The sequence below is a fragment of the Bubalus kerabau genome, chromosome 13, assembly GCF_029407905.1.
Source record: "Bubalus kerabau isolate K-KA32 ecotype Philippines breed swamp buffalo chromosome 13, PCC_UOA_SB_1v2, whole genome shotgun sequence".
Taxonomy (NCBI): Eukaryota; Metazoa; Chordata; class Mammalia; order Artiodactyla; family Bovidae; genus Bubalus; species Bubalus kerabau.
Window position 1 is genome coordinate 35,524,858 of NC_073636.1, and position 26,800 is coordinate 35,551,657.

Below are 26,800 nucleotides of genomic sequence, written 5' to 3' on the forward strand. Positions count from 1 at the left end.
AGGGAATGGCTACCCACGCCAATATTCCTGCCTGGAGAATTCCATGGACAGAGGAGCCTGGTGGGCTACAGTCCACAGGGTCACAAAGAGTTGGACGTGATTGAGCCACTAACAAACACACAAAAAACATACTTTCCAAATTTGAAGAGCTCCAGTGGCACAATCGGTTAGCATGTGGTACTCATACAGCAGTATATGCAGAGCAATGCTGAGGTTGTGATTTCATGCCTCCCCTGGAGAATGGCCCTTTGGGCTTCCCTAGTGGCTCAGACAGTAAAGAATCTGTCTGCAATGCAGGAGAGCTGGGTTAAGGTCTTTGAGTCAGGTGTCCTTAGGCATCCAAAGTTTGGGATCCCTGCTGCCAAAGGTTTGTCCCGAGCATGTCATGACTGAAGAGACACTAAGATAAATAATGTAAAGGTCAATGACAGAATGAACAATGGTGAGGGTGGGGTGGCGGTGGTGGACTAGGACTCTTGGGTGGAAGTGCATGTTTGCTATTTCTCATCTTGTCATAGCAGCCTAACTGGTAAAGACTAAATACCAGCTTAAGTTCACTATTTCTAGCAAAAAGGGGTTCTCAAAATGAGGAAATAAAAGAATATAATGACCAGGCTTGAGAGTTAAAAGAAGGGGAAGAGAAACAATGGGTTGTACAAGTAGAATTTAACAAATATTGACCTTGAGAACATTGTTAAATCAATATATTAGGGGTTGGTTAAACAGACTGAAGCATTACGAGGGGAACCAATAGGAAAAATGAAAATACATCTATGAACCTTTCAAATTACTGAGAATAAAACATAACATAAAATAATACATAGAAATAATATAACATAAAACAATATAAAAAAGAAAGGAAAATAAAGCTAAAGTGCAGAAGCAGAAGATAAAAAATTAAAACCAACTAAATCTGTTATAAGAACAAGCATAAATAGATCTGTAACCTAAAAAAGCACCCCCGTAATAGCTTAAAGCAACTCACTTGACTATGTAGTACACAAAAGAGCAGTATCTAGAATAAATTGAACCAGAAATATTAAAAATAAAAGGATGGGCAGATACTGTAACAAAAGCAAGTGGATATTTTAACTTTAATAGGAGATGAGGTTGAACTCAAGACAAAAATCACTAAATGAAACCAAGGGGATAATTTATAATGATTAAGGGAATGATTCAAAACAAGGCTATAATTGACCTTTCTTTAAGTACAAAATGACAACAAAACAGCAACAACAAAGACAATAAAGCAGAAACACAGCAGAAAACATTTTACATATGCCTAGAACAATCAAGGAAGAATACATAAAAATACAATAATAATAGGATAATTTAAATAATTCTTTTCAGTCCTGGAAGCTCTAATGGGCAAAACGGTGAGGCTCCAAACCCAATTAACAATAAGGTTGAACACACACACACACACACACAACACACACACATCTACACATACACATATACAATTTATATATATATACATATATATGACTTTGTACCCTGAAAACAGAGAATCACTATTTTCTAAGAACTGATGGAATAAAAATGGACCTCATTATCTCCAAGGCTACAAAATTAGAAATGAATTAAAAATTAGAGGAAACTCATAAAAATCTCCTAGCTACCTGTTAATTTTTTATCTTATTTAAACAATTTTTGTAGAAATCACAACTAAAACAGCAGAAGTTAAAGAAAATAACTACAACAAAAATATGGAGAAGGAAATGGCAAACCACTCCAATATTCTTGCCTGGAGAATCCCATGGATGGAGGAGCTTGGCAGACTATAGTCCATGGGGTTGCATGAGTCAGATACAACTTAGCAAATAAACCACCGCCACCATAACATCATTATCAATTAATTATCCAATTGACATCTACTCAAGCCATCTCTCAGATCTATAAAGCTGTCCATTCCATCTTTGGACAACCTTGGTATAATACTGGTATTAATCACATTTCTTTGATTTTAAGCATCTCAACTTTTCTCTAAACTGCATCTTCAAATTTAAAATCTTTAGCCTACTTCTCAAGGTCACTACTCTCAAAGTGGTACCCCTGGTTAAAATTGTTCCCTGATACCATTTTGACTAGAAGATATTTCCATTTCTATGCATATGGCTTAGCGGAGAATTGAGGTACAAAGGCGAAGGAATGTGTACTAGAGGTGCATTAATGGGTCTAGATAAGCAACTCACTATTGTATTTGTATTTGTAATAAAAGCTCTATATACCTAAGCCCATTTATTTAGACATTAATGCTATTGATTACGTTTTATTCCTTCTATAGAGTATGACACTAGAAAATAAACATCTGTGTGTTGACATAGGCTTTTGTTGTCCCTTTGACAATATATATTGTCTAAGTAAAACTGAATAATTTGGATTACAAGAATCCTGTTTATACACACATATTTCAAAATAGATCTTGAAAAAAACCCAGACATTAATTTACACAAAATTGTGCATATAAATTTTCTTTGGCTCAATAAATATGAATAAAGAAGAAAAAAAAAGAAAAAGAAAATAACTACAACAAAAATAGTAGGGCAAGATAGCAGATAACTTGAAAACAAATCCACAAACACAAAAAAATCTAATAATAATAGATCAAATGTATATATATATTTTCAGATATGAAGCTGAGTACACAAACTTAAGGTAAATTCCAGGGCTTAACCTGAAGAAGGCTCTGAATATCATAGTAGTGAATGCAATGGAGGGTAGAGAATAGAATTTTAGACTCAGTTATCAAGGAATCCCACAAATAAGATGAGTTGGAAATACCACTTCCACATAAAATTGGAATTCTTCAGAGCTGAAAAAAAATCTGAAATTTGCCCACAAACACAGGTGAGCAACTAGGAATCTTGTTTCTCTTAGCTTGTGGGCTGGATAGAAAAACAATGTTTCCCTAAGATTTTGTAAACCATAGGCCTCCTCTCACGCAGATTTGAGATTGGAAACAATAGCACATTCATAGTCTGTATTGTCCAAGATTAGAAATTAACATAAAATGTTATCTTGGGCCATTGATAAGCCCTGAAGCATCTGGCAGAAAGAAATCTATAATCTCTCTTGAGGAAGAAGCTCACAAGCCAGACAATACATTATTCTCATACATAAAGATCTCCCAAATTCTCACTATTTGCTATAATATAAATTGAAAATAAATGCAACAGGAGAAGAAATATATGACTTATAAAGGAATAATAATTTGGCTAAAATTACTCTTCTCAGTGGCAGTTATATAGCTCAGACATGCTGAGGGAAATAACTGTCAACCTGGAATTCTATACCTAATTAAATTTTCATACAAGAATGATGCTAAAGATATTCCCATATAGAAAAAGACTAAGACAGTGGGTGACTAACAGATCCTTCAAAAAGAGACAATGACATCACCCCCACATGAACTCTGAATACAGCTCCATACACAAGGGATTAGTAAGAGAGAGCTGACCCACCAAAACTCTCTCACACATTAAGTATTATGAAGTACTCAGTAAGTATTACCTACAGAGGAATTGATGCTTTTGAACTGTGGTGTTGGAAAAGACTCTTGAGAGTCCTTTGGACTATAAGGAGATACAACCAGTTCATCCTAAAGGAAATCAGTCCTGAATATTCATTGGAAGGACTGAGGTTGAAGCAGAAACTCCAATACTTTGGCCACCTGATGTGAAGAGCTGACTCATTTGAAAAGACCCTGATGCTGGGAAAGATGGAAGGCAGGAGAAGAAGGGAATGACAGAGGATGAGATGGTTGGATGACATCACTGACTCAATGGGCATGAGTTTGAGTAAACTCTGGGAGTTGGTGATGGACAGGGAGGCCTGGTGTGCTGCAGTCCATGGGGTCTCAAAGAGTCGGACATGACTGAGTGACTGAACTGAACTGAACCTATATTCTTCCTTTAGGAAGATCCAACTAAGACACAGCCTGGGTAAGGAATAAAAATAGTCTTCCACTGAATCTTTTATTTTCTGGAGAAAATAACACCATTCTCCCCCACCACACCCTACCCCTCCCCCCAAAAAAAAAGTAAACCAAAGGCTAGGGCAATGGTTCTCAATCATGGCTGAACGTTAAAATCACCTAAGAAGCTTTAGAAGACTTGTGATGCCTGTTTGATCCCAGAGATTATGATGAATCAATCTGAGGTATCTGAATTTGGGTGTGTCTTGGCACACACTTTATCTTGATAAAATATCTTAGAGAGAGTCATAGATAATTAGCTAAACCACTAACAGAACCATAACCCACAGAAACTTGAGATAACACGTTTATTGTTTTAATTCACTCTGTTTTGGAGTTATTTGTTACATGGAAATAGATAAATAACATATTGAGTATTTGTAATACAGGGTACTTGTGTATTTTATATCAGACTTTGGCCTAAAGAGATTGTGTCCTCTCTGAAGCCCTTGTTCATACTATACAGTCCATGGAATTCTCCAGGCCAGAGTACTGGAGTGGGTAGCCTTTCCCTTCTCCAGGGGATCTTCCCAACCCAGGGATTGAACCCAGGTCTCCTGCATTGCAGGCAGAGTCTTTAGCAGCTGAGCCACCAGGGAAACCCTCCCAAAGAAAGGCAATGTCAAAGAATGCTCAAACTACCACACAGTTGCACTCATCCCTCATGCTAGTAAAGTAATGCTCAAAATTCTCCAAGCCAGGCTTCAACAATATGTGAACCATGAATTTCCAGATGTTCATGCTGGACTTAGAAAAGGCAGAGGAACCAGAGATCAAATTGCCAACATCCACTGGATCATCGAAAAAGCAAGAGAGTTCCAGAAAAACATCTATTTCTGCTTTATTGACTATGCCAAAGCCTTTGACTCTGTGGATCACCACAAACTGTGGAAAATTCTGAAAGAGATGGGAATACCAGACCCCACCTGACCTGCCTCTTGAGAAATCTGTATGCAGGTCAGGAAGCAACAGTTAGACCTGGACATGGAACAACTGATTCCAAATAGGAAAAGGAGTATGTCAAGGCTGTATATTGTCACTCTACTTATTTAACTTATATGCAGAGTACATCATGAGAAACGCTGGGCTGGAAGAAGCACAAGCTGGAATCAAGATTGCGGGGAGAAATATCAATAACCTCAGATATGCAGTTGACACCACCCTTATGGCAGAAAGTGAAGAAGAACTAAAGAGCCTCTTGATGAAAGTGAAAGAGGAGAGGGAAAAAGTTGGCTTAAAGCTCAACATTCAGAAAACTAAATGCATCCTGTGATGCATCCAGTCGCATCACTTCATGGCAAATAGATGGAAAACAGTGGAAACAGTGACAGACTTTATTTTGGGGGCTCCAAAATCACTGCAGATGGTGTATGCAGCCATGAAATTAAAAGGTGCTTACTCCTTGGAAGAAAAGTTATGACCAACCTAGACAGCATATTAAAAAGCAGAGACATTACTTTGTCAACAAAGGTCCGTCTAGTCAAGCTTATGGTTTTTCCAGTAGTTGTGTACGGATGTGAGAGTTGGACTGTGAAGAAAGCTGAGCGCCAAAGAATTGATGCTTTTGAACTGTGGTGTTTGAGAAGACTCTTGAGAGTCCCTTGGACTGCAAGGAGATCCAACCAGTTCATCCTAAACGAAATCAGTCCTGAATATTCATTGGAAGGACTGAGGTTGAAGCTGAAACTCCAGTACTTTGGCCACCTGATGTGAAGAGCTGACTCATGTGAAAAGACCCTGATGCTAGGAAAGATTGAAGATGGGAGAAGGGAATGACAGAGGATGAGATGGTTGGATGGCATCACTGACTCAATGGGCATGAGTTTGAGCAAGCTCCGGGAGTTGGTGATGGACAGGGAGGCCTGGCGTGCTGCAGTCCATAGGTTCACAAATAGCTGGACATGACTGAGCAACTGAACTGAACTGACGATACTTGACATACTAAAGAAAGACCAATGACTCCCTGAGCTCCAGCTCCATAGCTGCTTGGCCAACATCCTTGGTTTTACCATCTTCCTTTCTGTCATCTTTATGAAGGTATAATAATTCTTGCCCTGCTTTTCATAGTTACCATAGCCACCAGGTGACATTATACAGGTGAAAACATTTCTAGCAAGTGAAGTATTGAATGTAAAACAGACAGTTTTAAGAAGCCAGACACAGCTCTATTGTCATTGTTCCGTTCCTTTAAATAATCTATCCCTTGCAGTCTCAACTGGGTTTTCATAGCCTCAGAAATATGACTGATTGCAACTGTGTACCACCTGGCTAGGCTAAAAGCAACACTGAGATTCTACTGATAGCTCCGTGTTTTCAAAGAGCCCTTTCCTCCTTTAGGGGGTTGGCTGTCAGACCACATCCTGGCAGGTGGAGATGAGCACTTCCTTCCGTGAATCGGGGTGGGGCCAAAGCAGAGGTCTTTCCTTACATTATTAGTACAACTGAAGTCTCTTCTCTGTTAAGTAGACAAAGAAAGTACCTCATGACTTCCTGTGCTCTATTCTCCAGGGTCTCATCCTTGTCAGGAAATACTGAATTTAGAGAGGAAATGTGTTTGCTAAAATAGAAATAATAATTAAGTCATGTAAATCAAAATAACAAGATATGTATGTTTTTTTTTTAAAACTAAAGTCCAGTGAAACAAATCTAAATATGAATATCTGACTGAGGTCAGTTCATTAACAAGAATTTGTCAAACAACATGTGTCCAGATGTTTTTGTGCTAGTCAAGTACTGCTCTGCCTTCTGTGACATGTGTACAGCAGATTTGTGATACTTTACTGATCAAAATCAGGATTCCATTAGAAAATAATCTCAGTAAACAGCATATAGTATATTTGCAAAAAAAAAAACCAAAACAAAACACAAGAATGATCAATTTGATAAGTGAGTAGAAACAGGATGGGAGGTAGGGGTGGATGTCAGACATCTTGGAGTACACTTCTTTATATCTTTTTGATTTTTGAACCATATAAATGTCTTATATATGCAAAATGACCCCCAAATTAAATCCAAATGGATTTTTTAAACTCTAAAATTGAATACAAACAGAAGCAAGTACACTTAAATACATATTAAGTTGATAAAATAGCCACCCTTGAACAGTAACTCTTTCAAGTAACTTTTCATTTTAAGGAGCTTCTGATTCTGACTAACCTAAGTTACTTTTATTTCTGACATCTGTAATGGAGTATATTCTAAGGTAAAAAGAATGACCAAGAAAGCTGAAACTTCACTTACTAGATTTGTTGGTAATTCTAATTCTGGTATTTGTAATGATTAATTGTGTATCACTGTCACTGGGTGGATCTTTGAGAACGTTTTTGGATGAAATCAAGATTTGATTGGTAGGACTTCCCTGGTGGCCCAGTGGTTGGGAACCCACCTGTCAATGCCGGAGACACAGTTTGACTCCTGGTCTGGGAAGATTCCATGTTTCGAGGGGCAGCTAAGCCTGCTCACAGCAACTGCTGAAGCCTGTGCCCCGTACAGCCCGTGCTCTGCAACAGGAGAAGCTGCAGCAGTGAGAAGCCCACGTACCACAATGAAGAGTAGCCCCCGCTCTCTGCAATAAAGAAAGCCTGTGCAGCAGTGAGGACCCAGCACAGCCAAACATTAATCTACTTTTAAAAAAGATTTCACTGGTAGACTGAGGAAAGCAGATGGCTTTCCCTAATGGGTGGGTGAGTCTCCAACGCATTGAGGAGTTGAACAAAAAAGCTGATTCTTTTCTCAATTAAGAGGGACCTTCTTTTGCCTGGTGGCCTACAAGCTGGGACATGATTTTTTCCCTGCCTTTGGGCTCAGACTGAAGAACTGACTCTTTCTGGGTCTCAAGCCTGCCAGCATGGACTGAGTCCATTGTCAGTGGACTGAAACTACACCCCTGGGTCTCCTCTTGTCCACTCACCCTGCAGATCTGGGAACCTGTCAGCTTCCATAATTGCCCGGGGCCAATTCCTTATAGCGAATCTCAAACAGATGGACAGAGAGGAAGAGCTATTGGTTCTGTTTCTCTAGAGGAACCCTGACCAATACCAATATAATTCTAAAACAATTTTATTTTTATTCTGGATAAGGGAAATAAGCAAATATATGAATCTTCTTAAGAAATAAAAGTTTCTCTGTAAGAAAAAAAAGACATGAAAATATAAAAGAAGATAAGGAAAGGCCTTATCTTATGACATTTGTGTGGAAACTCATTAAGGACTCATGATTACTGTGAAAACATCGCCCAGCTTTGTTCAGTGAAGTGACTATGTGCACTATGAGCACTGTGTGGCAGTGAGCACGCATGGCACCCAGAGTTTGGTTTCTAAATCTTGCTCCCCATTTCAAGGGGAGAAATGGTTGATTTCAGATCTGGGTCAGAAGAGACATAAGATGAGTCTGGGACAGTTTGTGCCAGAAAACAAAGTGGTGATCAAAGACTTACAGGGTCACGTAAAAAGGCTATGGGTCCCAAAGAAAGGGGCTCCCACTGGTGAATCTAGGGCAACCGGGGCATTGGAAAAATGATGGTCATTGTTTATAACAAGTTAAATTGCAAAAACCATGAATTTATAATTATACAAAAAGGAGGGAAGACAGGGAGGGAGTGATACAGAGAGAAATGGAGGTGGAGAGAAAGCTTTTTTTTTTTAACAGAATGCCAGCTAATAAATATAGAATAGATTACACAATCCAAAAAAAATCATCAACCTTCAGTCCCAATATAATAATTCAAACTGGCAGGGATCATCATGGATTCTTAAATTGTTAGACAAAATATTGCTAATGATGCACTATTCTCACAATTCCAAAGCATTCACCATCCCTACTATTTACCAATTTGAAAAAGAAAACTATTATCTACACAGTGGCAGGGTCTGGTGGCCTTAGCAAAAAAAAAAAAAAAAAAAAAGGATTTTAGGACAATTTAACATCCTATGCCTCTTGTAATGAAATAGTAAGTTCTCAACACTACCTATATAATATTCTTCAGAGAACTATTTAACCTGAATCGAATCATACATTTAGTCTTTACTCCAAGTTACAGTAAAAAGCACCAGCAATTACCAGGAACAAAAGAAACACTATCAAGAGGACACAGATCAGTCTAGAAGGTAGGATGTTTTACAAGGAGACTGGCCTGCACTCTTCACAAAATACAATGTCACAAAGACATAAAAGAAGTCATCAAACATATGATACAAGTGTTGCATCATAAAGAAACTGAAGAGTGGTAACAGCCATGCACATGGCTTGACTCTTAATAGGATCCTGAATTGAATGAAAGAGTACAGACTATATATAAGGTGATGCAATGAAATACTGTTCATTTTATCAGGTAGGACAATGACATCAGAGTCATGCAGAGGAATATTCTAAGGAGATTCATGAGGAAGTATTTAGAGGTGAACATGTGGTAACTGCAATTTATTTCAAATAGCTCAGCCAGAAAGGCTAATATATGTATATTAAACCCAGAGAAAAAAGGGGGAGGGATGGAGAGGCAGGACAGAGCAAGCAAATGGGGCCGAATTGGTGGATCTGGGTCAGGAGTAAATGGGTTCTTTTTTTTTTTTTTCCATTGTTCTGTATGCTTGAAAAATTTCAAAATAAGAAGTTGAGGGGAAAGTATTGGTGATAATAATACTGTTGAAAAATCAAATTAAGTTGCTGCAGGAAAGAGAAATGATTGATCTGTGTTTTAGATAAGAATAGAAACTTCCCCCACAGCTGGGGAGGAACACCGTGCCACCCTCAAGTTCACCCTGTGATTCTGTGCACCTCATTAATTTAAAAGGGCAAACCTGATCCACGTCCTTGCAAGCGCTCACTACAAAAGCAAGGAGTCCTTTTTCAGGGCAGCCAAGGGTCCAGGGAGGCAAAGCTGACAGAATGAGAGGACCTTCTTTTTTTTCCCCAGAACAAAGAGCTGGGAGGGACGCAAATAGGACTTGTCTTTGGGAGGTGGAGCAGGCATATGTCAACTGCACAATCAGGATGAGAAAGGCAGCAAAGTGAGTGAAGGAATAGGAATCTGGGGCTGAGATGTGGGCTCTGAGATGGAAGCTGAAAATAATTTGATGCACTCGAGTGACGTTTCCCAACCTCCTGGAAAGAGTTTTGGCTTTTCCTTTTTTCTTTGACTATTGTTAAGGGAAGACTTTCTGTGATCTCTCAAGTGCGTTCTGATTATTTCCCCTGCCTCCACCCCTTCCCCCACATACCTGGTTATCTCCACGACCTCTCCTCCCCATCCCTCCTCCGTGACACTCAGAGAAGCACTTGGCAGCTAGTTTCCTGGTACCTATTCGGGTTTTCCAGGGTCAGCCTTTCCCCAATGAGCCTCTTCTATTACCAGGGATTTGAAAGTACCACTCACAATGCTAAGAGATTTCCAAACAGCCACGGAGAAGCGTGACCTCACAGCATGAACTGGAAGCACATGTTTTTCAAATTCACTGCTAAATAGACTATTTTTAATTTACTACAGGCAAAAAAAATCAATAACTTTGAAAGGGTGTGGTCAATGCTAGCTGGGTTAAAATATACACATATGCTGTTTTCCTCATTCTTGGTGAGAGTCCCTAGATTTTTATTTCTGTGCAATGAAGGGTGGATAAGACTTGTTGATGCCGGTTGAGAGACCCCCCAGAATGCAGAACAGGCCAGGGTACCCTGACACTTCATTTCTTCTCACAAAGTCTGTCCAAAATATCTTCTACTGCAACTTTTCACAAACTTTTCTTCTCAAAGAGTCAGATTATAGATGTATTGAGCTCAAGCATAAGATAGTTGCTTTTTTCCTTATTACCTATTTTATTTTTAAAATTAATTTTTATTGGAGTATAACTGACTTATTAGAAAAGACTGATGCTCAGAAAGACTGAAGGCAGGAGTAGAAAGGGATGACAGAGGATGAGATGGTTGGATACATCACCAACTCAATGGACATGAGTTTGAGCAAGCTACAGGAGTTGGTGACGGTCAGAGAAACCTGGCGTGCTGCAGTCCATGGAGTGGCAAAGAGTTGGACACAACCGAGTGACTGAACTGAACTGATAGTTGATTTACAATGTTGTATTAATTTCATGTGTACAGCAAAGTGAATCAGTTGTACGATACATATATCAACTCTTTTTTAGATTCTTCTCCCATGTAGGTGATTACAGAGTACTGAGTATAGTTCCCTACACAGTAGGTCCTTACCAGCTGTGCATGCGTGCTAAGTGTTTCAGTCGTATCTGACTCTTTGAGACGCTGTGGGCTGTAGCCCGCCAGGCTCCTCTGTCCACGGGATTTACCAGACAAGCATACTGGTGTGGGTTGCCATTTCCTTCTCCAGGGGATTTTCCCGACCCAGGGATTGAACCCGTGCCTCTTACATCTCCTGCATTGGCAGGCAGGTTCTTTACCACTAACGCCACCAGGGAAGCCCCTTGTTAGTTATCTATTTCATATATACAGTAGTGTGTATGTGTCAAACCTAATCTAAGATAGTTGTTTTTGTATAATCCAACAGGTACCCATTTCCCCAAAAGTCCCAGGTGTCTGATGGATACTACGTATATACACATTCAATACAACTGAAAATACTTTATTCTCCTTTTCATCCTGGGGACTTGGTTTTGCGGGATGGGTATTAGTTGGATGGGACCACAAACTGGCTAAATCTACTTCCCCTTTCACACTGACTGCAAAGACATTCAGAGCCAAATCTGAAATCCACCTCTAGCAGTGTGATCAAAATATTATGCCCTGCCTTTGGGGCACTACTCTTACTGCCTTATGATGTATTAGGGGCTTCCCTGGTAGCTCAGTTGGTAAAGAATTTGCCTGCAATGCAGGAGACCCCAGTTCAATTCCTGGGTTGGGAAGATCTGCTGGAGAAGGGATAGGCTACCCACTCCAGTATTCCTGGGCTTCCTTTGTGGCTTAGCTGGTAAAGAATCCACCTGCAATGTGGGAGACCTGAGTTTGATCCCTGGGTTGGGAAGATCCCTTGGAGAAGGGAAAGGCTACCTACTTCAGTATTCTGGCCTGGAGAATACCATGGACTGTATAATCCATGGGGTCTCAAAGAGTTAGACACAAGTGAGTGACTTTCATTTCACTTATGATGTTTTACTTTATATTGGTTGTCATTCTGTAAGTTGCCTTGAATTCTTCTTGGAAGAGGAGGCATGTTCAGGATGAAGAGAACACTGCCTGAACCCAGACCCTAGCAGAAGCTGTTCAGGCTTCAGGATGCTCTCAATGTGTGGTGGGTCCCAAGATGGGGCTTGCCAATAATCAGGGATCATTTACTTAAGAGCACCAGGCCCAGACCCTCCAGGAACAGCAAATCCCTGGAGAGCAGTTCTCAGTTGGCAAAGCTAATACATAAAGCCGCCGTTTTGGTTTCTTACAAAGCATAAAGCGCATTAGGGAAGGAGGTGGTGCTGTGGCCCACCCCCCACCCCCACCCCCGGGTACACTGCAGACCTCTCCAGGATGCGCAGATTAGAGCACTGAGAGCAGTAGGAACTCATTGTGCTAAACACTTGACATGCATTAGGCACATATACTCTTTTAACAACCGTGCAAAGGAACACTACTATCCTACTTATAAAAAAACTGAGTCTTATAGAAATTGTTGCCCAAGGTCACCCAGCTGGAAGAAAATGGCAAAGCAAGACTTAAAACCTGGTGGGACTGATTCAAAGTCCTAGGTCTTTGCAGCTAACTGCCTGTCCACCCTTCTGTTTCCCCATATGTCACGTGTGTGAATGTCACGTCTTTGATCACTGAAAAGGCTGCTACATGAAGTCTCTAAAGTATGTTAATTCTTTGGAGGAAAAGAACCTTAAAAACATAAAGCCATGTGGATTGAGGCTAAAGAACCCTAGATGACTGCCTGGTTTGATTTTGGGCCCCTGTGAAGATTAGGGAGCAAATGTCAAAGAACAGATCTTGCTCTCTGGCATCTGTAGATGTCACAAGCAATCATGGAAAGTCTGAAGAAGTCCCGCAGATTTCTGTAATCACAGCATTTAAGTGTTGCAGAGGGGCTTGCCAGCCGGGTGGCCACAGCACCAGCGCCCTGCCCCATCAATGGGCCCAGAGCACAGGCAGAAGCAGGGCACAGAGGGCCCTCTCTTCCTCCTCAGGAGCCACGGTTCCCAGCCTGGACTGCTGACACTGCATCGACCTGTGGATGCAACGCTCCGAGCTCCCTGGGACCTCCAGTGAACCTACTTCAGCACTTTTGCTTTATATTTCTCAGGTCCCTTGGAACAGTCCCAGGAGGTGTGTCCTGAGATGTTTATTGTCCCCTCCAAAGAGAATCTGTATGCAATTTATTTTTTAATAAAGTCCTTTCTTTGGGGACCCTTTCCTTCTTCTATTCTGGTATTACTGACACTGGTCCCTTTAAGTTCTCCTCTATTCCCTGCCTTCCTCCATTACCAGACTCCACAGTTTTCTCTTTTTGGAACATTGGGATACCTGCCTGTGCCCAGACTCCTTCTCTGGCTTTGACTTCCAGGTAGTTCCAGTTTACTTAAGTCATCACTTGTGAGAAGGTCTCTTGACTTCCCTAGAGAGTTGGACCTCTGCTCTAGAGCTCTGCTATAGCGCCCTGTGGTTCTTTGGCATATAGTTATACACTACATACTACAATGCATCCTACACTACTACAATACCTCCACTACGCTACTACAATACATCCCTGTGTCCCTGTATAACTCTTTCATAAGACCGTAAGCTCCATGAAGGCAGGTGACACAGCTGTTGATATTTCTCCTGACAATCTTGATTCCAGCCTATGATTCATCCAGCTCAGTATTTCACATGATATACTCTCTATATAAGTTAAATAAGTAGGGTGACAATATACAGCCTTGTTGTACTCCTTTCTCAATTTTGAACCAGTCCATTGTTCCATGTCCGGTTCTAACTGTTGCTTCTTGACTTGCATACAAGTTTCTCGGAGACAGGTAAAATGGTCTGGTACTCCCATCTCTAATAATTTCCCACAGTTTGTTGTGATCCACATAGTCAAATGCTTTAGCATAGTCAATGGAACAGAAGTAGATGTTTCTCTGGAATTCCCTTGCTATCTCCATGATCCAGCGAATGTCAGTAATTTAATCTCTGGTTCCTCTACCTTTTCTATATCCAGCTTGTACATCTGGAAGTTCACATACTGCTGAAGCCTATCTTGAAGGATTTTGAGCATAACCTTGCCAGTATGTGAAATGAGCACAAACGTATGATAGTTTGAACATTCTTTGGCATTGCCCTTCTTTGGGATTGGAAAGAAAACAGATCTTTTCCAGTCGGTGACCACTGCTGAGTTTTCCAAATTTGCTGGCAGGTGGAGTGCGGCACTTTAACAGCATCATCTTTTAGAATCTGAAACAACTCAGCTGGAATTCTGCCACCTCTACTAGCTGTGTTTGTAGTAACGCTTCCTAAGGCCCACTTGACTTCACACTCCAGGATATCCAGCTCTAGGTTAGTGAGCACACCATTGTGGTTATCTGGGTCATTAAGACCTTTCTTGTGTGCTTCTTCTGTGCATTCTTGCCACCTCTTAAGTTATGTGTGAAATAACTTTTGTGTGAAAACTTATTCCCACACAAAAACCTTTTACACAGATGTTTATAATCAGCTTTATTCCTAATTGCCAAAACTTGGAAGCAAACAAGATGTTGTTCCGTGGGTGAATGGATAAATAAACTGTGGTACACCCTGGCAACAGATTATTACTTGACCATGAAAATAAATGAGCTCTCAAGCCATGAAAATACATGGAGGAAACTTAAATGCAGAGTATTAGTACTAAGTGAAAGAAGCCGATGACAGAAGGCCACACACTGTACGATTTCGACTACATGACATTCTGGAAAAAGACAAAACATGGAGACACTCAAATGGTGAGTGGCTGCCAGGGGCTGAAGAGAGAAGAGTTGGTGTGGAGTGCAGAGGATTTTCAGGACGATGAAAGTACTCTGACACCATAATGATGGATACACATGGCTGTACATTTTCCAAACCCATAGAACACCAAGAGTGAACCCTAATGTAAAGAAGCTGTGAACTTGGGGTGACAGTGATGAGTCAATGTAGATTCAGGAGTTACAGCCAATGCCCCACCTGGAGAAGGACCTTGATAAAGGAATGGCAGTGCATGAGGGGCAGGGGTACCTGGGAAATTGCTGTACCTTCCCCTCAGTTTGGCTGTGCACCTCAAACTTCTCTAAATTCTCCTAAGGAAAGTGCTTTCACATACATTACTCTTATAACCCTGTAAATTATGTTTCTTATAAAAGACTTCCTTTCTACCAAATCTTTTTTTTTTTTTTAATTTGATTTGATTTAGGCTGCTCCAAGTCTTAACTGCAGCATGCAGGATCTTTAGTTGAGGCATGCTTGTGGGATCTAGTTCCCTGACCAGGGGTTGAACCTGGGCCCCCTGCATTTTGATCATAGAGTCTAACCCTCTGGATCATTAGGGAAGTCTCATTTTCCCAAATCTTTCATTAATAATATTTTTGCCCTGAAAGTGGTAGTAGGTCTATACTCCCACCTCTCTATAATTTTTCGTTTAGATAACTAACACTTATTTAGCTTTAAGGATATACTAGGCACTTTCCCTAAGACTTTTATTGAAAACTTTGTCAAAAGAGGTCTTATGATCCCAAGTTTACAGTCTAGCTGACCATCCCCTGGGCCATGCATCTCCCGGTCCTGTCACTTCAACCCTCTTACCTTGGCCCCTGCACCTGAGCATCACCCCTCTCTCCTGCCTTCTAGTTTCGTATCCTGTCCAAGCGGGGCTCTTGCACCTCAGGACCTGGCACAGGAGACCGGTCCCAGCTCCTCTGATACTGGCCATGCTCACCCCTCGGACCTCCCTGCCCTCGGGGAGCTTGAGGCAGGTGCGGCCTCCAGGACCACTCCTTGGTGCTGGCCCATTTCCACCAACTCCATCCTGGCCCTTTGTGGAAGCAAAGCGATTCTGACCCTGGAGCACTTTCCTGACAAGAGTCAAGGACACACACATCCAGCAATTCAAGAGGCCACCACAGGCAGGGCTGTGAATGCAGCCTGAGGAATGTGGATGGTGACCATGAAATGAGCTGCTGATGGAGAGTTCACTTCCAGAAGGAAGGTCTTGGCTAATCTGCCTGCAGATCTAGAGGTTGCTTTCCTCCCAACTGCAGATATACTGGCTATCGGAAGACACTCGGACTTTAATGGTGGTTAGAAATCTACCTGCCCATGCAGGGGATGAATGTTTGATTCCTGGTCCAGGAAGATTCCACATACTGAAGGGTAATTAAGCCCGTGTGCCACAACTACTGAGCCCACAAGCCACAACTGCTGAAGCCCTTATGCCCTAGAGGCTGTGCTCTGCAACAAGAGAAGCCACTGCAATGAGAGGCCCGTGTACTGCAACTAGAGGGTAGCCCCAGCTTGCCGCAACGAGAGAAAACCCCACGCACAGCAATGAAGACTTAGCATAGTCAAAAATAAACAAATAAATACATAAACTAATTTTGAAAGAAGAGGACACACACTTTTGGAAAAACAAAAGAATGCCCAGCTTGTAAATTAAACGTGACAATACCTGTCAGGGCAGAGGCTGGGCTTTCTGAGCAAAATGGTCAGATTACACACAACTTCAACTCATAGACTCAGGACTGGTCTGGGTTGAGGGTGAAGAAACACCTGAGAACTGCTCCCACCTTTATGAAAAGTGAGGGGCAGTGTGAGCGGTCAGGGAGGGCATCACATGGCGGGGAGGTTCCTGAGGCCACAGCCTGCAGGGAAGTGCGGCCCTTTCCAGCATCTGGATGGGAGACTCACATTATAGCCCACTTGGCAGTGTATAGGGCTTCCCATGTGGGTGGTTCAGACGGTAAAGAATTCACCTACAGTGCAGGAGGCCTGGGTTCGATCCCTGGGTCAGGAAGATACCCTGGAGAAGGGAATGGCTACCCACTCCAGTATTCTTGCCTGGAGAATCCCAAGGACAGGGGAGCCTGGTTGGGCTATAGTCCATGGGGTCACAAAGAGTGGGACACAACTGATTGACTAACATTTCATAGTTTATAGGCTTGGGTAGTAATTTCTTTTTTTTTCAGCGAGGTGGAGAGGGGAGAGGAAGAGAAGGCAGGCCAAGAACAAATCTTCTGACAACCTTTGAATTAGGTGTCTTCACTGTATTGGAAGAAAATATTTGGCTACTGGATTAAAACCTAAAACCCTGAGAATAACAATAAATAAACAAAGCACAGTGGATGAGCACCCCAGGGGAGGGCCGAGCACTTGATCCAGAACTGCAAATGCAAACTTGAACTCTTTTTGAAGTTTTAAGCTTGCTCTTTGAAATTCATCCAATGTTGCATTCTGCCCATTAATGTTTATTTTAATATGAAAATGATACTCTTTGTTCTCCAAAATCTTCAAACAAAAACCCAGTGTTCCAGGAAGGTGTGGCAGGGAAACACATAGCCCAGTTTCATGTATCTTGGAGTTGAAATAAGCAGGTATCCAAAATCTCCATGCATTTAGAGCAACTGCTGGCTGACCATCTCTCTGCCGTGGGTGACAGAGACATTCTGTAGACCCCAGGTGCTGGGTGACAAAGGGAGGCAGAAGGACTTCTCTCCAGGGGAGGGTCGCCAGAGACACTGCAGAGCACCTTGCATGAGTCAAGCTAGGACAGTCCATCTTGGGGTCAGCAGGGGGGTCGCACCTGCTCCCAGCATCCTCAGTGTCCTCATTTGGGTCTGCATTCGCTCAAGTGTGTGAGGCTGTGATTACAGAACTGACATTATGCAGATTACGTGAGCTGCCCTGTCCACGGCCAAGAGACACCTCAGATTTGTTCCATTTCCTCACGGGACTCATTTTCAGAAGGCTGGCACTCATCTCACAGCCCTGGGGCTCAGGCACATCTGGCTGCCTTTGCTTTCTCCTTCGTCTTTGGGACGTGGTTTACCACGAGCCGTGCTCCGTACGTCCTGAGCTATGCCTTTTGACCTTCACCCCAAAGCATGATGTGGCCCCAACCCAGAGCACAGTTACATCCTACAGGAAAAATTAGGTCAGCTGTCATTGATCAAAAAGCGGGTAATGCAAGATGTTGCTGTTGTTTACTCGCCAAGTCGTGTTCGACTATTTGTGACCCCATGGACTGCCACACACCAGGCTTCCTTGTTCCTCACCATCTCCCGGAGTTTGCCCAAGTTCATGTTCATTGAATCGGTGAGGCCATTCAACCATCTCATCCTCTGTCACCCTCTTTTCCTTTTACTCTTTTGCCCAGTACCTGGGTCTTTTCCAATGAATCAGCTGTTCACATCAGGTGGCCAAAGCATTAGAGCTTCAGCTTCAACAACAGTCCTTCTGGTGAGTATTCAGGGTTGATTTCCTTTAGGATTGACTGGTTTGATCTCCTTGCAGTCCAAGGAACTCTCAAAGAGTCTTCTCCAACACCACAGTTCAAAAACATTAATTCTTCGGTGCTCGGACTTCTTTATGGTCCAACTCTCACATCCGTACATGACTACTGGAAAAACCATAGCTTTGCCTAAACAGACCTTTGATGGCAAAGTGATGTCTTTGCTATTTACTTAATATGCTGTCTAGGTTTGTCATATCTTTCTTTCCAAGGAACAAAGCATCTTTTAAATTCAGGTACAAGATAAAAATTGGAAGATAACCACTAGAAAATAGAAATAGAATGTATAACTTCCAAAGTAGCAGCAGCAAAGAAAGAAAAAGAAATTAAGAAAAGTCAATTATTCTAGCAGAAAGGAGAAAGAAGAAATGTACCTATAATATACATATACATTATGAACAGAAAACACAAAGTAATACAGTAAAAGTAAAGTTTTAAAATCACAATAAATATAAGATCCATAAAATATGTATTAAAAGATAATAATAAATATAATATAAATGTATTAAACTTATGTTTGTTACACAGATTTAACTCAGTTAATGGAAAAGGATACAACCCACGGAAGATTTAATACAGCTGACTACAAACATATGGAAAGAGTTCTCAGCCTCCCTAGTAATTAAAGAAACAATGAATTCACATATGGATTTTCAAATGACAACCCTTAGTGCTGAAGGGAGTGGGTAGTTTGGCATCCTTTTAAAATGTTGACTGTAAAATGAATTGGAACACATTTTCCGGAATAGAGTCTGCAACATGTATCAAAAGCCTTAAAATATATGCACCTAGCAATTACACTCTGAGGAAATAATCAGATAACATGGGCAAAAAAGTATCTGCAAAGATATTCTAATAAATTATTTATTATATAAAAATCCTGAGATATAAATATCCAACAATTATATTACTACTACTCATAGTGATAAAATATAGTATTTATTAAGAGTTTATCACATAGCAGCACTGTTCTAAGTACTTTACAGATGAACACATGTTGATCTCCATTTTAAACTGTGCGAGGTGGGTATTATAATCACCCCATCTTATAGGTAAGAAAACACAGGCAACACAGAATTTAGTAATTTGCCTGAAGCTACCCTGTGATCAAAGGGAAGAACCCCTGCTTACTTTTTTCTTAGGAAGTTTCTGTTTTCAGGGGCTTGTCCCTTCCCACTTCAAAATGCTTTTGGGGGACACTCTCCACAGTTGAGAGCTGAAGGTCTAGGGCACAGACAGCTGGTGCTGAGAGTCTGATAATAACCCCCACAGCAAGTACTAGAGCCCTTGAGGTCCCCTCCCTCAGGCTGACCGCGACTGTTCTATTTTTGTCATTTCTAGTTAATCTTATGTCATTCCAGTGATTAACCTCTTGAGAAAGACAGAATGACACGGGGGACCAGCAAAGATTACGCAGCAGGTGTGATGGCCAATCCAACCAGTGAACACTGGGACAGATTTTTCATAAAAGCTACAGCGTTTTTCCAGTTCATAGGCTCTTTTAGAACCCCACCACTGCCCACTTTGCAGGGGAACCTACGTCCCCTCCCCACGAATCTGGGTGGGTTCTCCAGAATCACTGCGATATTTGCGTTTATGAGATTATGCAGCCAATAAGAAACATATTCTTGAAGAATGAAATGGCAACCCACTCCAGTATTCTTGCTTGGAAAATCCCATGGACAGAGGAGCCTGGAGGGCTACAGTCCATGGGATTGCAAAGAGTCAGACACGACTGAGGGACTCAGCACATGCACACACCCAAAAAAACATGTTCTAGGCAATACTGTGTTTTAATAGCACTAAACATAGGAAACAAACTGTATTGTAAATTGTCACACTGTACACACACATATGTATGTTAGTATAAAAGCTATATTTACACTCAGGCTATTTGGTTGAAGGAACAAGTGTGGAGGCATCACTCACTGAAATATGAACAATCCTTGCTCTAGGTACCCAAATCACAGGGAACTTTTTGTCTCTGCTTACTTTTCATATTTCTACAAGGAAATTACTCATATTACTCATGCAATGTGAAATAAAGAACTTGTAATTTCAAAGATCGAAAAAGTCATTGTGGTAGGTGGGGTGGGTGGGGTGGGTGGGGTGGGTGGAGTGGGAGTCAGAAGAGGGAGAAGGCAAGTCCTGCCAGCCAAGCTGGGCGCTTATTTCCTTCCGAAGCTTCCTGGTCCCTCACAGCCTAAGGTCATGTGTCCCCAGCACTTGAGCCAGCCAGGGTCTTTTCCGTCAACCCTTAGCATCTCCAGCTGTGCCTCTCATCTGTGATCTGTCCAGGGTCAGCTGCTTAGCCTTTGTTCTCTTGGTCCAATCCAAAGAGACACTCAAGTACTTGGGGACTCATATAGGTGTTTCCTTTCTGTCATCCGAGGAAATGAGGCCAGGTGTACAGTCCACAGTGGCAGACAATGGTGATTCATTAAATTCATTCAACAAATGCTGACTGGATGCCTACCACGAGACAGACTCCATTTTCAGGCCAAGCAACTTTGCATTCAAGGACAGTAAATTAAATCAGCCTCTTCCAATTCACTTCACTAGTGCTTTTATTTTTTTTTTTTAAATAAAGATCACAACAATAAGTTACCTTTTATATAAACCATAAACTCCTCTTGTGGTAAGATTATAAAAGTTTTGGGGAATTCCCTGGCTGTCCAGTGGTTAAGATGCCATGCTTCCAATGCAGGGGACACAGGTTCAATCCCTGGTCAGGAAACAAGGATCCCGCATGCAGTGGGGCACAGCCAAAAAATAAAAATAAACAAAACAAAACAAAAAATCACAGAGCTGAATATTAAAGAACATTAAAGATCTGAGCATTAAAAAATAAGTTCTTTGGGAATAAGACTTTTGCTTCCCTGGTGGCTCAGATGGTAAAGAATCTGCCTGCAATGTGGGACTTCTGGGTTCAGTCCCTGGGTTGGGGAGATCCTCTGGAGAAGGGGACAGCTACCCACTCCATATTCTGGCCTGGAGAATTCCACGGACAGAGGAACCTGGTAGGCTATATATAGTCCATGGGGTTACAAAGAGTTGGGCAACACTGAGCGACTTTCACTTTCACATAAGCTCATACATACCAACAAATGTCCAAGTAATTATTTGATTGTGACTCACTGAAATTAAAAAAAAATTTTTTTAATATTCATTTAATTGGAGGATAATTACTTTACAATATTGTAATGGTTTTTGTCATACATCAATATGAATCAGCCATAGGTATAAATGTGTCTCCTCCATCCCACTACTGGGCATATATCCTGAGAAAACCAGAATTGAAAAAGACACATAAAAAAAAAAAAACATGTACCCCAATATTCATTGTAGCACTATTTACAATAGCTAGGACATGGAAGCAAACTAGATGTCCATCAGCAGGTGAATGCATAAGGAAGCTGTGATACACATACACAATGGAGTATCACTTAGATTCTTAACTGAGTTCCTCAGTTTTTAATCACGCTCTGTAGCATCCCTGCCTGTCCCCCAAATGAAATCAAGGCTGCGGCACAGAAACCACTCGCTGCGCTGTTACCATCTAGCTGCACTTTTAAAGCAGTGAACTGTCTCCTTTGGGTGGAACTGTCCTGCCCAGGAAGTTTAGAAAACACTTCCTGCCGAAAGCACACCTTTCCTCTCCGACTTGCCCAAGCCTGAGCAGGCAGTCTGAGGAGGCTGACAGTCCTTCAGATTCAAACCTGCCCTCAGGAAATACCCTCAGCATTTTTGGGTGCAAATCTCGAGAGATTCTTCCCTGGGATCCCATTTTTTACCCTTCCCTGGATCATCCCAGACCTTCCAACCCTTCTTACAAAAGCCATATGTAGATTGACAGCATCCAGAATCCTTTACAACAGGTGAGCTTCTCCTTGAAATAGAATGCTGATGAGTTTAGCTTTTTATCTCTTACAAATTCTCTTACTCTTTGTTTTCACTTATTTCTTTAAAATTTTATTTATTTTTAATTGAAGGATAATTGCCTTACAGTATTGTGTTGGTTTCTGCCATATACCAATGTGAATCAGCCATAGGTATTTATATGTCCCCTCCCTCTTGAACCTCCCTCCCACCTCCAACCCCATCCCACCCTCTAGGCTGTCAAGAAGCACCTGTTTGAGTGCCCCATCATAAAACAAATTCCCATTGGCTATCTATTTCACATATGAAAAATAAAAGTGAAAGTGTTAGTCGCTCAGTTGCGCCCAACCCTTTGCGACCCCATGGACTGTAGCCCACCAGGCTCCTCTGTGCCTGGACTTCTCCAAGCAAGAATACTGGAGTGGGTTGCCATTGCCTTCTCCAGGGGATCTTCCCCACCCAGGGATCAAACCCGGGTTGTAGTGTATATCACTCTTAATTGTCGAGATGCTGAGGAAACAATGGTCAGAGAAACGTTTCATCCATGACAAACCAATCTGAGAAAAGGCAAATAAAAACTCTTTAAATAACTTTTTTCTCTTGGCCTGTGTTCCACACTATTTTCTAATGTTATTCATTTATTTAAGGACATATCACTTAATTTAGAAAACATCTAAGATAACTTTAGATTTATGATAACATAAACTTTATTCCCTTAGACTCCCTACACTAGTCTAAACTAAATCAACATGAGCTCCAAGTAGATTACTGCTTGACTGTTTTGGGGACTTTTCCTCCCTGTAGTTATCAAATATTTACACAAAATAATTAACTAATTAAAAAATATTTTTCTTACACATTGAACACTGAAAGAGAAAAACAGGCTGCATGCCTCATAAAGAAACGTTCTTCTAGTATTGGGTTGGCAAAAAAGTTTATTCTGGTTTCTCCATAATATCTTACAGAAAGACCCAAATGAACTTTCAGGCCAAACTAATATTTAACTGGACCGAGGACTCAATCAAGAAGCACAACCATTCCTGATGTCTGTCTCCTTTCCTCCCTCCTTTAAAGAAGCGAATCAGCATCTAGAAATCATTTTGCTCACAGTGGTCTGAAGGGTCCATTCATTCACAGGTGGACAGTAAACAAACATCGGGTCACAAATGTAACAGCCTCGAGGGGATTCTGCACGTGTTTCAATTCTCACTCGGGAGCCTTGATGGTCCATTCTTTTTTATCTCTACTAGTTTCCTTAAGGAAAGAAACATCTCCTCTCTGAGAGAATTGTGGGCAACAAGTTTCTTAAAGACTCACATTTGTCTCTCCACGAATAGGAGCCAGTGCCAGAGCTGTGGTCTCCACCCTCCTCGCTTCCCCCAGACATTCAAGGGCCGGCAGGCTGCAGCATGAGGAGCCGACTCACTGCCTTGCGTCCGACGTGCAGCTCCCAGTAGAACGTTTGTCATACGGAATTTTGGAGTTCTCTGCCATCACATGGACGGCAAAGGATCATGAACCAGCCCTTTAATGTCTGGGTCAGATGGGCTGAGAAAACAAGCCACAATCACAAGCCACATACCCTCAGATCATTGGCTTAATTAGGACACTGAGGGAGAAGGGTTTGATTTTCAGTCCAGCTGAGTTCTGATGGCAGAAGCTTCTGTGACTGCCAGGCCATTCCTGCCCTGTGCGTGTGTGCATGCTAAGTCGCTCAGTCGCGTCTGACTCTTTGCAACCCCCTAGACTGTAGCCCACCAGGCTTCTCTGTCCATGGGATTCTCCAGGCAAGAATACTAGAGTGGATTGTCATGGCCTTCTACAGGGGATCTTCTCGACCCAGGGATTGAACCCACATCTCCTGTGGCTCCTTCATTGCAGGCAGATTCTTTACCCCTGCGGCACTGGGGGAAGCCCTTCCTGCCCTGACTGTTTCCAGCTCAGGCAGCTGTCCTGATGTGGATTTTTCAGCTGTCAGTCATAGAACCTAAAGGCTTCGGGCAGTACAGTGCCTATGAGAGCACAGAGAAATACATCCGGGTGGGTAGCTCTGCATTGGAGGTTAAGAGCAACTTTTTTCTTAATGTGTTTTCAATTTTCAAAATTGCCTACCATAATTTATATAATTTTTAAAAGGAATTTAAACAGTAGATGGAAAACTCGATGGAAAAGGCAGTGGTTCTTCGTAGAGACCCCAGGGCTGCTGAGTTCTCAGGAGACCAGAAGACTGCTTGCAACCTATCCCTAGAGGTTTCCCCAGAGCCTTTCAGAAGTGCCATGGGGGCACATGTGACCATAACCCTCCTGCACTGACCCCCACTCCCAGGGTGGTGATCCATGACACAGCAGAGCAGTAGGGAAAGAAAGAGCTAACCTGACTTTCTAATATTATACAGCTTATAAGTCACTCTGACAAATGCTCAGCCCTAAAATCGCAGATGTTAACCAATGGACCAGCTGTGCATTGGAGAGAAAGAAAACCACAGAGCTCCCTCTGCAGGCCATGGACAGTATTAACTGACCTACTCTCCATCCCCGGCTTCCTTGAAAGAATCCAAGACCCTTGTCAACAAGGATGTGGTTATTTTTAAATGAAATGAAATGTGCTGACACTCAGAAAAACAAAAATAAAAAACCTTTCTCCTGTGCATTCTAGGGTAGCAGAGCAAACAGTATTTTAAACACGCACAGAAAACAGCAACAGCCCTTGTAATTTCAATTCCTTGAAAAAATTCAGCCGGGGGTGATTAAAATAGCATTACCCGCTCAAGAGCCAAAACCAAGGCTGCAAGGCAGTATTTCTAGTTGCAGTGGACAAAAGCCTGCCTTGTGTCCTCAAGCTGCTTCGTGGAACTGGAATTGGTAAAACAAAGCTAACACGTTCGGATGGGTTCATTTCTCCTTTCACCTGTAAATGCTGGTGAGCTCCTGGTTAGGAGCACCATTCTTCTCACCATAAGATAAGAATGGGCTGGATCATGTCTCAAGATTCCTTTAAGCTCCAACAGGAAAGAAACAAATAAGAATATTAGAGTGGGTTGCCATTCCTTTCTCCAAGGGATCTTCCCGACCCATGGATCAAACCCGGGTCTCCTGCATTGCAGGCAGGTTCTTTACCGACTGAGCCACCACAGAAGTCCCATATGCAATAGTAATGATACACATTTGTCACCAAGGTATATACTACAGGGTGGATGGTTTCTATCCACATGTTGGTGTCGGGGTGGAATGAGAAGACCTGGGGCCAAATTCCATCCCAACCACTTACAATGGATGAGACTTGGAAGGTCACTTCTCTTAAGGGTCGGTTTACTAACTGGTAAGAATGGAAACAAAGGCTTCCCTGTGGCTCAGTGGTAAAGAATCTGCCTGCAATGCTGGAGACGTGGGTTTGATCCCTGGGTGGGGAAGATCCCCTGGAGGAGGGCAGGCCAATCCACTCCAGCATTCTTGCCTGGAGCATTCCATTGACAGAGGGGCCTCGTGGGCTATAGTCTATGGGGTTGCAAAGAGTTGGACATGACTGAGCGACTAACACTTTGAAGAGCGGAAACAGTAACAACAGTCAGCTGGAAGATACAATGAAAGAGAAGCCCCGGTTTTCAGAGGAGCAAAAATAAGGATAAACTACCTAGAAATACACTTAATAAGAAATGGGCATGATTTATAAAGCACATCCCTGAGGGAAATGAAGGAAGAACTACACAAATGGAAAGGTTACCATGTTCTCAGGAGGCAGACTCAACATCATGTAGCTGTTAACTCTTCCTGAATTAATCTGTTAATACTATCCCAGTTTTAAAAACCAACTAGGTTTTGTTGGAACTTGGCAAATTGATTCTACAGTTCTTACAGAAAGGTAACTAAACAAAAATAGCTCGGGAGATTCTGAAAAATAAGATTCATGAGAAGGATATAAGCCCTTCTGGATACTATTAATAAAACAAGTTATAAAGCCATAATTTAAATCATTTGGCTAAACAATTTGCTAAAACAGTTTGGAGTTGACACATGAATAGAAGATCACAGAAAGTCAGAAATAGATGCCAATACAAATTGGAATGTATTATTAGCCTTTGACTGTGTGGATCACAATAAACTGAATATTCTGAAAGAGATGGGAATACCAGACCACCTGACCTGCCTCTTGAGAAATCTGTATGCAGGTCAGGAAGCAACAGTTAGAACTGGACATGGAACAACAGACTGGTTACAAATAGGAAAAGGAGTACGTCGAGGCTGTATATTGTCACCCTGCTTATTTAACTTATATGCAAAGTACATCATGAGAAACGCTGGGCTGGATGAAGCACAAGCTGGAATCAAGATTGCCAGGAGAAATATCAATAACCTCAGATATGCAGATGACACCACCCTTATGGCATAAAGTGAAGAACTAAAGAGCCTCTTGATGAAAGTGAAAGAGGAGAGGGGAAAAGTTGGCTTAAAGCTCAACATTCAGAAAACTAAGATCATGGCATCTGGTCCCATCATTGCATGGC